This window comes from Papaver somniferum, chromosome 6 (genome assembly GCF_003573695.1).
Source record: "Papaver somniferum cultivar HN1 chromosome 6, ASM357369v1, whole genome shotgun sequence".
NCBI classification, from domain to species: Eukaryota; Viridiplantae; Streptophyta; class Magnoliopsida; order Ranunculales; family Papaveraceae; genus Papaver; species Papaver somniferum.
The window spans coordinates 140509673-140524513 of record NC_039363.1 but is presented as its reverse complement, the minus strand read 5'-3'; positions in this window follow the sequence as shown (position 1 = coordinate 140524513).

The following is a 14841-nucleotide window of genomic DNA, read 5'->3' as shown; positions in this document are numbered from 1 at the left end:
CCTAGTCCAATTTTGAATACTCTCAGAATTAGGTCGCTATATGATGAAATTTTATACAGTGGTAAGAAAGTGGTTCGTTGAGACTTTTGAAGATTTTCGATTTAGACTTAATAAAACTAAAAATAAAGAAAAACTCAATTCAAAATTGATTTCAAGATTTAAAAATAACCAAGACACTAGATTCCACTATTACACATGAATGAATGATGGTAAATATTCCAAAACTTTAGTTATCTTTAAAGTCCTTTATTTCTTAATTCACAAATAATCAGACATATTCTCAAATATTAATTGTATTTCTAAGCATAGATCATCAATTGATTAAACAAAGTATAACCTATCAAATTGAATCACAAGTAATTAAGAAAATTATGCAAATAATTTAAAACTCCGCAAAAGCAGTGATTGAGTGAATTATAAATTTTAGAGAAAATAAAATAGTTACCAATTATTCATGTGTAAATAGCTTCCTCCATTGCCTTGGTTACGTGAGAATTAGCTCATCATAATGGAAACACACTCAAAATATGAATTCATTGCTCAAAACGTGTTAACAAATAACAAAAAGGAAGAAAAATGATTAAAACCGGTTTCAACGCTTATATTCGTTGCAAATTGTCTGTTACAAATAACGATATGAATAATGTGTTGTAAAATTTGCGACTGTCCTAAGCAGCACTTTGTTCTTCGTGTTCTTCACAGCAGCAGCAAAAGTGAACTCTCAGCAACTCGATCAATCTCGCTCTATATTACTCCCTAATTCTTTGTGTTCGACTCTAATCACCCTCAACAACTTATATAGCCTCCCAACACCGAAAATCCTCCTTAATAACTCCAAATATCCTCCTTTAATTCCGATTATTCTCTTTTGTCAGTCACGGAAATAATTTCCCTTTTTAGCTTCTTTACGCGTCTGTAGCTATCTAACACACTCCAACATGATTCTACACGCTTCAGAAAACATCAAACACCCCTCCGCCACAAGATAACTTCCCAGAACAATAAGAAATCCCAAGAATATTTCACGAGAATAAATACGACCATGTTTTCTTCATTTCTGATTTTCTAGCCCAACTGGATCAGATATAAAGCCCATATCATCCCTATCTCGCAGAAACAAGCCTTCACAATGAATTCAGCCCTTTAGTCTCCCTGAAACAACTCCAAAAATCGATTTTCAAAATCTGCCTATCGCCTGTGATATTTTCCTTGCCAAAACTGATTTTTTGAAATGAAGAAGAAGGGTGCCCCTTACCCTCGGCAGGGGTCCCTTTAACAGCTGTCCTGGGTGACCTTAGTTATTTCAATGGGTACCTCTAGTAAATTCAGGGGTGCCTTTAACATTTTTGGGGGGTTCCCTGAGTACTTTTTCTGGGGTGCTTTTGTATTTTGTCCGGGGTGCAAAACATCATTTTTTTCGAGCCAATTTTTCCACAAGAGTGTATTTCTCCGAAAATACGTACACATACATAAAACACCATAATACGTACAAAAATCGAGCACTAACGATACATATATTGAGGATAATTCAGACACAAAAATGTGTCTATCAAATACCCTCAAACTTATTATTTTCTAGTCCTCCAGCAAATCTAATCTAGAAAATAAAATCATAACTCACTGTCGCAGGTAACGCGATTGCACTTAGCGTGTGCAACAAGCCTTTGTGAAAAAGCAGGGGTCTAACAACCACACCCAATATTTCGCTTAGAAATCTGTATGGACTAACTCCAATATACTTTCAAGAGAATCAACTAGACATTCAGACTCAATCTTAAGAAAAATATATCAAAAAGTTATATCTCTATTTCTCAATTCAATCTGCAATCAAACAAATAGGAATTTGCGAGCCCGATTGAATATAAGAAATAACTTGGACGGTATCAAAAACCAATATCCAAGTGTCAATCGATTTAATCAACAACCCAAAGGTCGGATTCACAAACTGATTGAACTTACACACGATCTGTGATATTTCAATTATATACAAAATATAACACTGAAAAGAAATAACACAGACACCAGAAATTTTGTTAACGAGGAAACGACAAATGCACAAAAAAACCCCGGGACCTAGTCCAGATTTGAACACCACATTGTATTAAACAGCTACAGACACTAGCCTACTCCAAGTTAACTTCGGACTGGAATGTAGTTGAGCCCTAACCAATCTCGCACTGATTAAGGTATAGTCGCGTTCCTTACGCCTCTTGAACCACGCCGGATTCTGAGCACTTGATTCCCTTAGATGATCTCACCCACAACTAAGAGTTGCTACGACCCAAAGTCGAAGACTTGATAAACCAATCTTTGTCACACAGAAAAGTCTATTGAATAGATAAATCTGTCTCCAACAGAAATACCTAAGAATTTTGTTCCGTCTTTTGATAAATCAAGGTGAACATGAACCAATTGATATACCGAACTTATATTCCCGAAGAACAGCCTAGAAATATCAATCACCTCACAATAATCTTAATCGTATGGTAGCGAAACAAGATACCGCGGAATTACAAACGATGAGACGAATATGTTTGTGACTACTTTTTATCTTGCCTATCAGAGATTAAATCTCGAGAAAATCTTAGAGAAAATAGTACTCAACACGATAGAAAACAACAAGATCAGAACACGCAACTACAAAGAAAATATTTGGGTCTGGCTTCACAATCCCAATGAAGTCTTTAAGTCGTTAACCTACTGGGTTTTGGAAAAACCTAAGGTTAAAGGAGAATCAACTCTAGTCACAATTAGTATCACACAGGAGGTGTGGGGATAAGGTTTCCCAGTTGCTAGGTTTCTCCTTTATATAGTCTTCAAATTAGGGTTTGCGATCAATGTTACCTTGGTAACAAAGCACTCAATATTCACCGTTAGATGAAAACCTGATTAGACTCAAGCTAATATCTTTCAACCGTTAGATCGAACTAGCTTGTTACACACAAATGAAAAAGCGACTTCATTTATATATGAGTAACCGTACCTAAACGTGTACACCTTGTTGGCTCAAAAATAGTTAACCGAAGTTAGCCATATGAACACTTTCATATCAACCATATTCATCTTAACCATAACTAGTTCAAATGACTCAAATGAAACTAGTTCTAGAGTTGTTCAATTGTTTATATTCTCATAGAAGTACACAAGACACGATTGAAACAAAATCGATTTTGATTCACTTGAATCAACTCATGAACATAATAGCCACAGTTTGCAAAAGATTGCATTCCTTATTATATAAATGTATTAGTTCATGAACAGACCGATTTTAGAACATAACCTACTCAAGTATGCATACGGATATGTGATGTGATTGTGATAGTGGTAAATAAAATATCGTTCGCTCGGACTCGTTGAGGATCTGATTTAAAACTTAAAAAGAGAAAACACTAAAAACAAAAATGTATAAAAAAGATGTCACAAGATCAAGGGGTACTGGGACTCAGGATTCCACCAAACTCATAACATAAGGCTCAAATATTAATTTTTTTAACAATTATAGCTCAATAAATAAAGACATAGACTCTTATTTTTTCCAAGGCAGATTCTCAAAATATTAGTTGTATGTCTTAAGCATGGGACATCAAAACATCTAAGCAAGCATGACCCATCAAATGAGATGACATCAAATTAATCAAAATCATAATTCAATTTTAATTAGTGCAAAATTCATATAAGAATTAAATATAATTACCCAAGTATGATATTAGGATTGCTTCTTCATCCCAGTGTCGGGGTTTAGCTCCTCATGGTGAAAACACGCTCAAAATAATAACTCATGGCTGAATAGATGTTTTATTGAAGAAAAATAATATTACAGCGAATCTGTAATAGATATAATTGTTACAGAAATTGTTGCAAACTGAAGATAATTGTTACTAATGGACTATTACAGGAATCTAAAATTTATGACGCTGGGAAATACGACTGTCCTGTACAGCCTTATGTTCTTCACCTTCGTCTTCTTCCTGCTGCTGCAACTCCTCCTGCAACTTGATTCTTAGCTCTGTAGCGTACCCCCAAACTCTCCTCGGTCTCGACAATCCCCCTGTTTGACTCGAAACAACTTATATATACTCTCCATGCCGAATATAACTCCCCCAAATCGTTTATTTCTTCTCAAGAAAGTTTCGCGTACCTCATACCCTTTCTTCTCTTCCACGGATAATAATCCTTCGGGATTCTAAACATGCACTTCTCAGTTTTCTTTCACATGCCAACTTCCTTTTGATAGAGTCGAATCCTATAATGATCTTTCCTATTTTGAAACAAAATACAACAAACTCTCTTCCCTGTTTTGAAACAACTACCACATATAACGAAATTCTCTCCTTATTTTAGTTGCCAGACACGTACTCCTCCCTGTAAAGTCACAAAATATTGTTTCCAATCCATACTCGCAGGAAATATTCCAAAAATCATCACAGAATATTCCAACGAAACTCCGAGTATTTTTCTCCCATGTTTAGTGGTGATTCCCTGTAACTCCCTTGTTTTTCGATTTAAAACCCATTACCAATCCTGTGTTGTCCTAACAGGCTATTTCGAATCCAATCCAAAGACAAATCCCGATAAAATCTCACTCAAATGTTTCCCAGAATTTCACGTAAGTGCTGTGTAATTTTCCGCCAAAACATTCCTTTGAACCGTGAGAAGGAGGTGGATGTCCCTTATCCGGACTAGGGGTGTGAATAGCAGGAGGTTACCCCTTATCAACTAGGTGCCTCTTATCCATTTAGGGGTGCCTTTAGTAATATTCTCCCACGAGGAAAAGACGCTTTTCGAGCCAATTTCGCCGCAAAAATTTATTTCTCCAAAAACTCCTACAAAACCATAAAATAACAAAATAAGTACAAAATAGGTATTAACAATAGAGTAAATCGAGATGAAAATAAACACATAAATGCGTCTATCAAATACCCCCAACTTATTGAGCAAATCAAATCTACAAAATAAAATCCTAACTCACTGTCGCAGGTATCGCGATTACACTTAGAGGGTGCAACAAGCCTATAAACCCCTAGGTGGCCCTAGTGGCCAAGTTATAGTCTCGGGAGGGTTTACAAGAGGTGTACCCACAAAACCTTTACTCCATACCCTAGCTATCTACGCAGAACCTTGGAATAGCACTAAAGAACCTCCTTGGTTGGCATACTATCATTGACTACAGGAGGAAGTACCCTGATGCAAAATTCCAATTGTTGTATACGAGTTTGCACTCAAGCATACTAAAATTCATATATAAGTGACAGATCTCTACTCAGATAGTCGCACTATGGACATCAATATCCGGAGTCAAACTAATCACATGGATAGATCAGGAAGATTGATATAGAGAAAAACATAGATGGTTTTCGATGTTGACTAAGGTGAACGGTGTTTCCAATATCTGTCTGAAGGCCACTGTCAAGACGAACCTATCCTAATGGACTGAGATACTGGTCTGACTAATATCAACACAACTTGCATATACAAGGGAACCGGTGGTCGATAATCCTAACTCTGGATCAACTCAGCCGACATATACAAGGGAACCAGTGGTCGATTTTATTGAATTTATTCCGGCTGGTCTAATGGTCTGGTCTCTCTTTTTCTTTTCTTTTTTTCTTTTCCTTGTTTTTTTCATTATTTTTTTTTGTTTGTTGGTAAATCACTCACTTTATTTCACCATATCAGTGGTAACAACTCGATGCGTGTGCCCCACCAAATCACATAGAGAAACATATTTAAAATAAATAAAAAAAACAGAAGGTGAAAAAGACTCAACGAGATATGGTGAAACTATCATGTTATTTCTAACACTTGAGCTCTGTGCTTTTATGAATAGACTCTATTTAGATATTTCCATCCACTCAGATTGGTTTATCAACTCCTACAACCAAGATGCTTCCATCCACTTAGATTGTTTAGTGCCATCCTCAATAGACATAAATTTCTAGGCTACGGAGTTTAAAAATGCAACTAAAAAATTTCTCCCATACCCCCAAACTTAAATCTACATTGTCCTCAGTGTTCTAAAGATAAAATTAAAAGCATGAACGAAGAGAAACTGTTACCATTTGAAGCAAAAGAGTTAAGGAAAGATATTACCGTGTTGCATGAGCATGGGTTACCTCCCAAGAAGTGCTAAGTTTGACGTCTTCAGCCATACATAAGAAAGAATTAATCACCTCATATCATAAAGTAATATCCGGAACAACTGTGGTCATCTGCATCAAAAAGTGTTACCACATATAAAAGGAAACTGCAACAAACCAAGAAAGTGAATAAACATGGAACACCCTTGTCTAATTTCCTATTTAAGACAATTACATCTAGTTGTGGTTCAGGTTCAGGTTCAGATTCTATAAAAGGGTCTAAATAAAATATCTTCATGGGTTGCACTTCCTCATAAGTAAGATCTGAAAGCTCAAGTTCTAAGGTCTTGAAAAATTTAGAAGCACATAGTAATAACCTAAATAATTGAGGATCTTTAAAGTCAATCATATTTGACCCAAACAGTTGATCACAATGAGAGTGGTGGTCATTCTTAAGCAAATATGTCGATTTCATCTTGAAGTACTTAGGTTTAGTTTCAAAATTTAATATCTGACACATCTTATACGTTCCCACAATTGGTTGTAAAGTTTTTGGTTGGAAAACAAAGTCAATCTGGGTATCATAGCCTGGGTAAGCCACATCAACCAGAGCATGGGTTCTTAACAACTAAACTTCTTTATGAACATCACTATGTTCAAGAAAACGTGTATGAAGATAATCTTTAAAATGGTTGAGACACATATGTCAAGACCCAAGTGAGGGACCTTTCTAAGATTTAAAGCACACGGAGAATGATAATGGCCCCCAAACTTAGATTTTTCAGTGTCTCTTGATAGACTAGTCACAATCTCCCTAATTTCTAGGTCATCAGATTCCTGAAAATGGTCAATTGATTCTTCTAAGTTATAATTGGGAAGTGCATCGTCATTCATATTTGAACTTTCTACGAGTCTATCTTCTTTGTCTAAGACTAATGTTTCCAAATAGCTAGACTCTAAAATAATATTCTCAGAATAAACTCGTTCCTCAAAACTATCATCGACTTCGTAAAAAGGAAGTACTACATCGTCTAAAACGTGGGTATCTTTAATAAAATCCTCGTCCTTTTGAATAGGTGAATAATTATTAAAATTATTTGGATTTGAACTAGAAATAACATTATCATTATAACGCCCAATTGGAGTAACAAATTCCTGATCATTATGCCTATATATGTCTGATTCTTCATCAACACTATCCTCATCATAATCATCATTATAATAACATGAAAATGGTCGAACCTCATCTAAACAAGTAGCGTTACCAATTCTAACCTCGTCATCTTGATTATGTGAATATATATCTTCATTTTCAAGGGTACTATCGGAAACACTATATTGGAAATTAAGATTATTTCGAGCAGTTCTTTTCTGGGCCTCTAACAAAATTTTCTGAGTCGACTCACATGACTTTCTGATTTTATCTAGGAAAGAAGGTTCACACGTTGCATTGCTTTCGTCCATGACTAAGTTATTTATTTTTGCTAACTTACGTGTCGACTCAGCTAACTTACATGTTGACTCTAGTAAAGAGGAATTATAAGAATTTTGCTCGTATGACCGGTGGGTGTGTGGATAATAATTGGGCTCACCATGGTATGATCCATAACCTTCAAAAGGTTGATGTTCCCAACCACTATACACTATGGTCAAAGTAATTTCCATTTTGAAAATCAGTCGGATATTCATTGTATTGGCTATTGTAATACCAGTTCGACATTCTATTGTGCACGTGCAAATGCAAGGCTGACTAAAATGGGTAAGCTCAGGTTACCACATCAAAATATACCTACAATCAAAGACTGGTCAAAGGTACAAGACTGAGGTTTGTGGACTTTTAGCTGGTAACTCCCATAAGGACCAAGGCATGGGTTCAGCTTACTAATCCACGAGTTTTCCTGAACTCGGTAGTCTGATGATGCAATTGGTGTATGCACGTGTTTTTTTTTAATAAATAAAATAGTAAAAATAAACAAACAATATATACAAGTCGAAAAATAAGTAAAGAAAAGAAAACCTAATAAAAATAAATATAAAATATTGGATTTTCTATACTTTATTAGGCAAGTCCAACTTTCCACTTTTAGCTTCAAGCAAAACCTGCACACCAAAAACAAAAATACCCAAAGTAAAATATAATAAAATAAATAATCCTAAAAAATAAAATCTAAGACCTAGTGTTTATGGGTAAAATCTGTTTCTGCCGGTTTTGGTAAATTTGGGTGTGTGGATGAGAAACGAATCTAAACCTTAAATAAATGCACTGCACGGGAGTACTTTAGATTCGAGAGATCAATCTGTACAATCTGGGCCTAAACAAGTATTGGACGTTCCAGTCTTGCTTCGGTCACAAAGTGAAGGAAAAGGGTTGGTCTTAGGGAGGGAAGCAAGAAGGTGTTGACTTCAGAATGGTTAATCCTGAAGGTGTGGCTGTTTTATGACTTGTATCAGAATATGGAACTGACTTGCGGAATGTAAGCTATCAGTTCTTTGGTATTTTCTGGATAATGTGTTGTTGTTAACCAAACTGTTGCTGTTTGGTCTAAATAGGTAAAACTTATTTATACAAGTCATATTGAGCGCACTCTGATCTCGTAGAAAGTGAGAATGATTGAGTGATGGAGAAGTGGGGTAATGTGTAAATGCCAAAAACCACGTCCCACTATAAAGGAAATGGGTTAGTTTACACCCACTACTTCTTGACGCCACTAACTTCCCTGATTTATGACACTTTCTTATAATGGACGTGTTGCACGCCGCACGTTGTAAACCTCCAGACTAATATCTTGATGAGCATCCCCCAGTTTTTGGAATGTTTGATGTCTCGAGTGTTTTCGTGGAAAACGTGCAACATAGTGTTATGTGTGGCAAGTAAAATTCAGGAGACTTGCTGCAGGAGAATAACATGTGATGCTATTAGGCTTGTCTTGGCTAGTCGCCTAAGACTTGCCACATGCCTGTCAATTCTGTGGCGAATTTGGATGGCTGAGATTGTGACTCATGAGAGAGAGTGGCCATTGATTATGGCCACATTCTGTTGGCGCCTGATAATAGCACAGTGGCGCCATTGGCACATGCCAATGGCATAGTGGCATATTTAGCACGTGCCAGTGGCACAATGTCATGGTTGTCATAGTTAGCACATGCCAGCGGCAGGGTGGTGCAAGTAGCCTCTGGCATAGCCATGGCCGCTAGATTTTGGCACATTGGTATTAGACCCAAATATGGCTTGGCAACATTAATTCCAGTTGCCACATAAATCCCATTGCTCTGGGTAGCATTACTTGGCTATGTTGGCGCAACAACTTTACCTAAATTAGGGTTTAGGATGCCGAAACCCTAATTAGTGCGTGTGGCATGTGGTCGCGACACGTTTTTTGTGCAAATGGTGCCATAGCCACGCCAAAGGAACTATAGCAAGGCCATAATGCGAGAACGACCATAAAATAAAGGGTTGTTACGAGTGGCCATGGTATGGCGCCATTCCTAGGGTTTCCTAGGTCCCGCATGGCTCGTGGCATGTTGTTGGGCCCGAAGTGGCGTAATTTAGGCCACGACTGGAAATTATGGTTTCGACTAACGCGGTCGTGTTTTTGATTAGGATACCCCAATTGAAAGTCCTTTGGCGACGAACAGAAGGTGTGTTAGCATGTAGAAGCGTTATTTATGGAACGTTGGCACGTTCGGCATGCTGCTGCGGCAAAGTGGCACGTTTGGCATTTTTGACATGCACGTTTAGTACATTGACGCGGCATGCCATTAGCATGCGGAGCGGGATGACACATTTGGCATGTACGTTTGGCATGTTGGCGCGGTTTTGGAAATCCAATTTGGCGTTGTGACCATCTGGCGCAATTTTGCTTCTTTTAATACTGTGGCAGGTTTAGAGCGACCTGATTGGTCGATAAAAAGAGGGTCCGGCCAAGCATGGGCGTGGCCACACTTCCAGTGCGCGTAGTGGATTTAAAACGACCTGATTGGTCGATGGGAAACAGGGCCGGCAAGTATGGGCCCAGCCACAACTCATGTGCGTGTGGCGGGTTTAAAGCGACCTGATTGGTCGACGGGAAACAGGGGCCGGTTGGGCAACATGGGGTTTGGCCACTTGCAAGTGGCGCCGGCTGGCCTATGGCATGTCCATACCTCCCATTGTTGCTGCTCCTATTTTGTGGCTCCTTTTATTCCTTGTTTTCTGATTTTGGGTAGGATTTTGCACCTACTAATACATGGCGGATTAATTGCCTAGTTCGACTTAGCTTAATTTCGACCGGCGGGGTCTAATATACTACGCATGGCGAAAAACCCTAATATTTGCAAATTAGTCAGGATAATATCTGAATCTTGTGAATTATCACAAAATTGATTGAATTCCATGTGCTGACACGTAGTTCTTTAAGTTTATTGCCAGAGAGCAGTATGCTTCCCGATTGAGTACTTTTATGCAAGGACCTTAACCTTGATACTTGGAAATTCGTTCTACTCTCCTGCGAGTGAACACAAATTGTCATTCCATGTCAATATTAAGGGTTCAGCTAGGGAACATAGCATAGGAAAAATACTCGGCAGGCTCCGGCATTAGTGAGTAATGCATCTAGGAGATTACATACTCATTAGGCTCTATACTAGTGAACAATTCATCTAGGAGCTTGAGTTTCAATATAATATGAAGAGAGACATAGGCACTCACCAGGTTTTGATATATTCTCCAAATTCCCTGCGGAATATATGCATATCAATGTCTACTACATCTGATGCCGGGACAGGTAGATAAACTTTTACAGTTTTCGCCCTATACTAAAAACCACCATCAACATTAAGTCCCCTGCTTAGCACGTAAAAGTAGCATTTTTGCGGGGTAAGCATGAGATGGTGACAAACAAGGATAACAAATCGAAAGGGCAGGACATGAATAGGTTACTAGGAAAAAAATCCGACTGACCTTTGGAAAGAGGTTGAACAGTCTGTGATCTTTGTGTCAACGCTCCTCTGGCTTGGCCACGGAGTACTGGTGTCACAGAGTGTTGGCGCCGTGGAGCATTGAAGGTTGAGCGGCTGGCTTGGCTACATAGTATTGAAGTTTGAGCGGCTGGTGTTCCTCGTGTTGGCGCGCTGCTGGTTCGGTCATGGAGGTTGGTGCCATGGAGCGTTGGCGCTACGGACCCAGCTGCCTTCTTCCGTGCATGGTCCAAAAGGAAAAATCTTCCTCTACTCGAATTCCAAAAGCGCTATGCATATAAAAGGGCGTGCTAACTTCCTCCCCTTTCATTATTCGCTCGTATGCTTCTTGCGTTCGTTTGCAGCAGCTCGATCATAGGCGTTCCAATCGTCTTCGTATTTTTAGACCCGAGTTTAATATCCATGAGTAGTTGATCAAACTTGGAAATTTAGATCGGTGTGAATGACTTTCTTTGTTAGCGGCGGTAAAGCGAGCATCAAAGGCAACAAAGTAATCTCCAATAGTTATAATCAGCAGCAAGGCGATCCAGGAGAACTCAAGTTAGGTTCTCTTTTCTATTTTGCGCATGTAGCCACCCAACAGTACCATCGATCTTCTCCAGAATGTGTAATAAGGTTCTGACTCCAGAAGAATGAGCATCTAACCTCTTTAGTAGATTTCAAAATTTACCAAACTCCATTGCACTCCTAGGATGGATGGATGATAAACATGCTCGGCAATGATTATGTCAGGGCTAATATTGGAGAGTGTAGCTGCGTTATTGATCCGTCCTTGACTTTAAGTTATTTGGTGTCTGGACTGCTGAGGGGTGTCTGAAAGGCTTATTCTTCCCTTTCTGATTGCGGTGATGATATGTTGTGGATGCTTGTATGGTCGAAATCTTCCGGAACCGCTGGGTGAAGTAGACGAGCTGAGAGGCGTTGCGTTGCCGACGTGATGTTATCAAGTCTCCAAGGACTTCATTCCAAGCGACATCCTTCGAACCATCTTTTGAGTCTTGGACTATTGTATTGAATGGGATGCGATGAGCAGTCCCCAGTTACACTTTCGTCTGATAATAGATCTGATGGTATGGGAGGATATGTGAATACCTCTGCGGCGTGCTTTTGGAGTCTTTGATGCACGTGTACGGCTTCATGTTGAGAAATTCTTCTATTGCATTTGCTGGTAAGGTGGTTGAAGAATTAATGAAGGCGGCAATCTTTTGGATTCGTCATTTGTTGATCAGTGGGCGGGAGTCACACTTGATAGCTCTGCATTGTATCCAACTTATGGCAGCCCATGCACCCCTTCCATAGGAAATTGGAAATCTAGAAGCACCGAATTTGGCTTTGTCGGCGATGTGCGGCTTCATGCAGGCCTTGGGTAGGCGGTGCTGAGTTCTGATTAGGTGATGTGGCAAACATGGTGTAGTTGGTATGTGTGGATTACTGAGGCGTGACTTTCCTCTTTGATTCTTTACTAGCAACAACGCTTATGAATGGCCGAGCAAATACCGCTTGTTGGTCAGGTGCCTTTCAGACAAGGAGGTGGTGATATCCTTGCGCTACATCTTTGAAGAGTGGTTACCTTGTCACGGTTATGACTTCTTGTGTGACCATGTCACGGTTATGACTTCCTGTGTGACCGTCTCTTCTGAGTTGAAGAGGTCCTTGACAATGAAGGGATCTTGTGTTGAGCCTCAGTCCCCAAGGGTGGTTTACGTGGCTCTATCTTGTATGGTCGGTGGGTTGACCATGATAAAGGTACCACCATATTGCATCCATACTGGTGACTCTATTACTTCCTCTATGAGAAACTAAAATATGCAGAAGTTCGGATTACCTATGTTCGTAGTGGTTGTTACTATGGTGAAGATCTGGCTGGTATCAACAAATGAGCAGCAACGGTTCTTGGCAGCATATGTGATTAGAAGAGACTACATTGTCGTGGGAACAAAATAGGTTGGCTTGGCTGGATGCGATCACGATCTTTGACAGGGAGGAGTGTGGCGGCTACGGCACGATCCTTGGCGGGAAGGAGTGGAGGCTACAGCACGGTCCTTGGCAGGAAGGAGTGGAGGTTACGGGCACGAACCTCGGCAGGAAGGGGTCGTTGAAGCGGCTTCGGCTTCTGGAGAGAACGTTGAAGCGGAGCATCTCCTGGAGTGAAACATTGAAGTGGATTTTGGAGAGAACATTGAAGCGAATCCTGGAGCGAAACGTTGAAGCGGAGCGGCTCCTGGAGAGAAATGTTGAAGCGGCTTCTGGAGAGAACGTTGAAGCAGCTCCTGGAGCGAACTCTAGTGAGGGAGCCATTAACCCTTGACTTCGAAAGACGAGTTGACACGATATGGTAGATGGGAAAACGGTGCACAGATAGTGCTGGTCGACAAGTCGTGTTTTCCCCTCTTGAGAAAGAATACGCCACTTCTGTTTGATTTTCCGTTGCAATTCCCAGAGTTTTGATGGTTACAATGTTGAAGTCGGAGGCTGCGTCAATCAGTGCGCTTTCAAACTCGACAACTTTCAGGTGAATAGTGGTTAAGAGTCCCCAGTTACATTTACCAGCCGCACCTTCCAAGAGAGACTGGGATTTTGGGGTAGCTTCTCCAATTGAAGACAATCGCCTGCCCGACGCAACACGATTGAGGGATGAAAATACATGCTCTATTATAGATTACACGGTTTTGTGAACAGAGTCTCCATAAAGTGTTAATGCACAACTCCAACAATTGATGTTCAGTCACATTTGGATCATGACAATCTAACGCCCGAATTCTGAATCTCTTGACATAATCATTCAGATGTTCGTTGCTTCACTTCCTTTGAGTTGTGGCCATGTCTGTCTGAGTTTTGGCAAGAACTTCCCGTCTCTCCATTAAATTGACAATGATAATGGGAGGTTGGTTTCCTCTATCTCCTCCAGTATCTCATCCCGACGAAGAAGTGGTAGCATCCATGGTGATGATTGGAGGCATCATGCTCAAAGGAATATTAGGAGTAGTGGCGGCTCTGGCTCTGGTAATAGGAGGTGTCACGCCAGAGGGGATGCTTCCGGTGTTTCTGGTGTTGGTGCTAGAGGTTGTAACACCATGGGATGTGTTGACTGCGCTTGCAGACGGTACATTGGTGTTGGTCATTCCTTTCTGCTCTCGTTGGATACGTCCACATACTCTGTCTTCATCATCGTTGGCGGGGGAACATACCTCAGATGAAGATTCAAAAATTTTTGTGCTATCTCTGAAATTGGTGGCGTTCTCCGAGCGAATGTTTGTTGGATCTTGATACAACCGGTTTTCCATACTCTTTAAGAGACAAAACATATCATTTTGCGGCTTGACAATATCAACTTGATTTGCGACAACATCTTCTAATATTTTTTCCATACCTTCCATGGTGATTGGATTTCGAGCATCAGCGGCTTTGGAAGTGTTTGCATTGGTGATAGAAGTGAATTCTGGTTAATGATTGAATTTATACCTAAGATCCACCATCTTAAGTTTGGGAAGATTGGAATGAAAATTGAGAAATTGGCTTCGCAACCGAGAGATTAATCTCCCACTGTGGTCGCCAATTTTTTATGGGTAAAAACTGTTTCTGTCGGTTTTGGTAAATTTGGGTGTGTGGATGAGAAACGAATCTAAACCTTAAATAAATGCACTGCACGGGAGTACTTTAGATTCGAGAGATCAATCTGTACAATCCTAGCCTAAACTAAGAAATGCTCGTTCCAGTCTTGCTTCGGTCACAAAGTGAAGGAGAAGGGTTGGTCTTAGGGAGGGAAGCGAAGAAGCTGTTGAGATCAAAATGGTTAATCCTGAAGGTG